At 42.8% G+C, this 5,000-nt stretch overlaps 2 protein-coding genes and 1 long non-coding RNA gene across 3 annotated transcripts in view; 2 read left to right on the forward strand and 1 right to left on the reverse strand.

Moving 5' to 3' along the window:
• Positions 1–5,000, reverse strand: part of LOC137967897 (uncharacterized) — a 191,754-nt gene that overhangs the window by 37,376 nt on the left and 149,378 nt on the right. The window lies entirely within an intron of this gene.
• Positions 1–5,000, forward strand: part of LOC137967887 (uncharacterized) — a 131,878-nt gene that overhangs the window by 26,010 nt on the left and 100,868 nt on the right. The gene's annotated exons all lie outside the window — the stretch shown is intronic.
• LOC137967895 (uncharacterized) overlaps positions 4,859–5,000 on the forward strand; it is a 17,277-nt gene continuing 17,135 nt past the window's right edge. The window contains exon 1 of the mRNA XM_068814494.1: positions 4,859–4,921. The gene's annotated coding sequence lies outside the window, so the exon portion shown is untranslated. The remainder of the gene's footprint in view (positions 4,922–5,000) is intronic.

Here is a 5,000-nt window from a genome sequence, read left to right on the forward strand (position 1 = left end):
GTCTCGCTGATGGAACCATCCGTACAAAAATAAGACCTCTCACTCAAAACCCAAAAGTCGCAGACGAAGACCTCATTGGCGAGAAAAGTCAACCGTTAACTGCGTTTATTACACCTTGGGGGTTATACGAATGGGTGCGAATACCATTCGGACTCATGAATGCACCCGCAAACTTTCAGAGATTTATGGACAACTGTCTTGGTGAGCTACGTGACGAGATGTGTATCCCCTACTTAGATGATGTAATTGTATTCTCAGAAACATTTTCGGAACATATTGAACATCTGCGTAAAGTTCTTCGTCGGTTGAGGAGTTATGGTGTGAAGCTTAAGCCTGAAAAGTATGCATTGTTCAAACGGGAAGTGTCTTTCCTTGGAAGAATTATCTCTCAAGACGGGTACTAGACTTTCGAAAAGTCCTTCGTCTAGATACGCGCGGAACGAAGGACTTTTCATACTTGATTGGCGCCAATTTAGCGACCCAAAAACGGGTCGCTGAGCTAGGCCAATCAGAGTAGTCCTCGTGGACCCCAGGGGATAGAGTTGTCAATCAAAATTTGCCACACGCAGTGAAGCGTGATTTTCAAACATGCTACTAAGGCCACCGGATATTCCAAATTACGCGACCATCAGAGGAAAATAATTGAAGATTATCTGTCTTGCATAGATCTGTTTGTGTCTTCTCCAACCGAAGCTGGGAAAAGTCTGACCTTTGAACTAGTCCCGTACGCTTTTGGTCGTTTACTTGGAGCGTGTGGCAATGCTATCGTCCTCGTAATTCTTCCACTGATTTCACTCACGAAAGATTTGGTCTCTAGCCGGTCGCTATTTAGGAGACAACACATTTAAAATCTTAAGTATAAACGGGTGTCTGGAAGTTCCGAGGCGATTTTCAACGACTACCACATGCACTCTGGCAAATTGGAATTCTTAGCATTGAAATGGACAGTGACAGAACAGTTCAGGGGCTACCTCTATTACGCTCCTGAATTTGTAGTATACACCGACAACAATCCCTTGACTTATGTGTTAACATCTGCTAAGTTAAGTGCTACAGGATTGCGGTGGGTGGGAGAGCTTGCAGACTTTAACTTTGAAATACGGTATCGACCAGGCAGGTTGAATGCTGATGCTGATAGCCTTTCCCGATTGCCCCGTGATTTCCACACCTACATGGACAGTTGTACTGAGAAGTTAACTCTCGAAAGCTTGCATGCATCAATCTCTGCAGTCCAGACATTGTCAAATGGGGACTCAATTTGGCTGACAGCCCTGACTGATGAAGAAGAGGAACTCCATCTTGTCGACGCCCTGTCATTAGTAATCAAGTAAGAGTGGTGGATTTAATGAAAGCACAGAAAGAAGACCCACACATTGGACGCGTCCTTGAATTATTCAAAGCAAACCACAAGCCGACAGTGAATGAAAAGTACCAAGAATCACCTTTGGTTCGTAAGCTCCTGAACGAGTGACACAAGTTTCATGTACACAGGAAGAGTGGGTTACTTTATCGTAACCAGCAGGTTGTTCTCCCACTGAAATTTCGTCGCACCGTTTACCGTGAACTCCATGAAGAAATGGGACACCTTGGTGTTGAGAGAGTGCTAGCTCTGGCCCGAAAGAGATTTTATTGGCCACACATGAGGAGACATTTAGACAACTTTATCCATCACGTATGCCGATGCCTAAAACAGAGACGTCCAAATCTACCCACAAGAGAACCATTACAGCCAATTACAACAACAGCTCCTCTTCAAATGGTTTCTATCGACTTTGTGCACCTAGAGCGGAGCTCAGGAAGCTATGAATATATCCTGGTGGTGGTAGATCACTTTACCAAGTATGCGCAAGCGTACCCAACGAGGAATAAGACCGCTATTACTGCTGCAGACAAGATCTTCAATGATTTCATCCCACGCTTTGGGTTTCCTGAGAAAACCATCATGACATGGGAGGCGAGTTTGAAAACCGTTTGTTCAAGAGGCTTGAGGAACTCTCTGGAGTAATGCACTCGAGGAATATTCCATACCATCCACAGGGCAATGGTTTGGTTGAGCGAATGAACCGTACGTTACTCAGTATGTTGCGAACCCTACCTGAAACTCACAAATCCAGCTGGAGAGATCATGTAAATAAACTCGTTCATGCATACAACTGCACTGTCCATGAGTCAACAGGTTATGCTCCATTTTTTCTTTTATTTTGTCGTAATCCTCGCCTGCCAGTTGATGTAATGTTTGATCTCGAGGAAGAAACGGGAGCCAAATCACATGCTGAGTATGTTACCAAGGGGAAGTCTGCCATGCAAGAAGCTTTCTCACTCGCGTCAAAATCTGCCATGAAAAGTGCCATGAGAGGGAAAAAGAATTATGACAAACGAGTAAGATCATCAGCGCTGCAAGTAGGAGATCGTGTCCTGGTACGCAACCTCACTCCTCGTGGTGGACCAGGAAAGCTCCGTGCGTTCTGGGAAGACCAAATTCATCTGGTCGTTGCAAGAAAGGGGGAGGGGAGCCCAGTATACGACGTAAGGCCAGAATAAAGTCAGGGACCTAGCCGTACTCTACATCGAAACCTCTTACTCCTTGTGACTGGTTGCCAGGGAAACCCTGGGAGGACCTCCCTCCTGTAAAAAAGAACAGAACACCGGCACCTTACTTTTGTGATGACACCCAACCACTGGTACACGAAGGGGACGGAAGTGACAGCAAAGACGATCTTCCAGAAATTTCATGCGGTAACCGCCCACTGAGACGTGATAGAAATGACCAAACACAGATACAGGTAGAGTCTACAAGGAAAGACGAACCACAACCAGATATCACCTTTGTTCCTGCTGGTGATGAGGTGTCAAGTGAAACGGGAACAGAAGCTAACATTGCTGGTACCTCTAACGAAGCACCGTTGATGGAGGACCCTCAAGCAGATGGTGGAGAGATGGTCGAACAAGAGTATACCGGCAACTTAGGCCGGCCTCGGCATCTGAGACAGGGCCCAAAGCGCCTTACTTATGACACTCCTGGGGAATTAACTTAAGTGCAGCAGGTTCGTGCCAGTCCATTTGCAGAAATACAGCAGTGCGGAATACCTACACCGCCAACACCCTACATACCTGAACTGCCAGTGAACCAGTACTGTGTGCTACCACCAGCCTTTTACTATATAGTTCCACCGGTACCACCCAAAAAAAAAAAAAAAAAAAAAAAACACGAGAATTTTCCTAAGTGTATTTAAACATTCGTCATGTGAATGCTGTGAAAACTGTCTTAAGATAGTCGTCGTACTACAGAATCGTGAACACCAGTATGGAGAGATGAACTAAGAGATTAAGTAGTCTGTAGGGAGCTGGGCCTGATCACCCCACTCCAGGATTTAAGAAGTAAGGAATATTCTGAATCAAAAGCTACTACTCTTGTAAAGAATTATTCTGTATTGCATATTGTCATGGATGACATTCTTTTTTAAGTTAGGGGGGAGTGTTAGATATAGAAATCCGCCAGAGGACTGGACACTGTATGCGACGTCATGTGACGTCAGAGAGAGAACCATGTGCTTTTGAAAAAGTTATGAAGCTAAACAGTTAAGTTAAAAACTGTGGAAATACACGTGGAATAATTCAACATTGTGTGGATTTCTTATGTGACATTTGTTCATTCTTCTGACCCTCTAGCTTCCATCAAGTTGAGTTAGGCTTGTGACGATGGGCATTCATTGTTTGTTCATTCTTACAACCATCTCTCTTCCATCAGGTTGAGTTAGGCTTGTGACGATGGGCATTCTTTGTTTGTTCATTCTTATGACCCTCTCTCCTCCATCAGGTTAAGTTAGGCTTTTGACGATGGGCATTCTTTGTTTGTTTATTTTTACGACCCTTTCTCTTCCATCAGGTTGAGTTAGTCTTGCGACCTTGGACATTCATTGTTTGTTCATTCTTATGACCCTCTCTCTTCCATCAGGTTGAGTTAGGCTTGTGACGATGGGCATTCATTGTTTATTCATTCTTACGACCCCCTGTCTTCCTTCAGGTTGAGTTACGGCATTCATGGTTTGCACTGAGAACTTTGTTTTCTTTGTGGCCCTCTATTCAGTTGTCTATTAAGTTTCAATTCTCCTTTTACGTGAATGGGTGCACATCCGTGTCATTGGGAGGAAGATGCTGAACAGTTGTTCAGTCATGGTAACATTTTAAATTTTATTAAAATAATTTATGTAATGGAGAAAGCCCATTCATTTTGACCAGTTTAACTGCCAGACCTATATGGCCTGCAGAAATTTTACTGTTCTTGTTATCCATCCAGCTCAAGATGTGACTGTCATATTTGGCGAGTCAAGGGATTTTTTTTTAATTTTTTAGTTGATCTGGAAAGATATATAGCTAAATTTGTTGACTGCTCTGCACGATGGTGACAAATAGATCTTATTACCTCAAGCTGTTTTTTTTGCCAAACCGCAAAGACATGCATGATAAATAAACATGTTTCAACTTAAGCATAAGGTTTCTGCATCTACATGTGAGAATTACAGCGGCTCGAGTCTACTTTTTACAAATACTAACAATCACAGGATGCCCACATAATGTGTTTGACCCTTGGTATTATTGAATTTAGAAGCAATGTATGATAATAGTTTATATATCGTCATCTTGTGTAAATATTTGTTGCAGAATAGTACACTAATAATAATTGAACTTTTTGCTATTCTCATACATTGCTTCTAAATTCACCCTTTGTGTGGGTCCTCTGTGATAACAATGATTAGTGAGTCCATAGCTAGATCTGAAAACACACTCAGCATTACTGCTCGCTCTACCCAATTAATATTGGTTTCTAATTTATTTCCTTTTTAATTATCTTTCAGGCTACCAGGAAAATAGCAAGGAATTGGACATTAGCAATTGTGTAACTGAAGAGATCAATAAAAATGTAAAGTGCGTGCTTTCCAGGGTGACAAAAGTCTCCTAAAATTCAAACTGCTCGAGACAGCAGTACATGTAGAGTATCA

Source organism: Montipora foliosa, chromosome 8 (genome assembly GCF_036669935.1).
Source record: "Montipora foliosa isolate CH-2021 chromosome 8, ASM3666993v2, whole genome shotgun sequence".
Classification (NCBI taxonomy): domain Eukaryota; kingdom Metazoa; phylum Cnidaria; class Anthozoa; order Scleractinia; family Acroporidae; genus Montipora; species Montipora foliosa.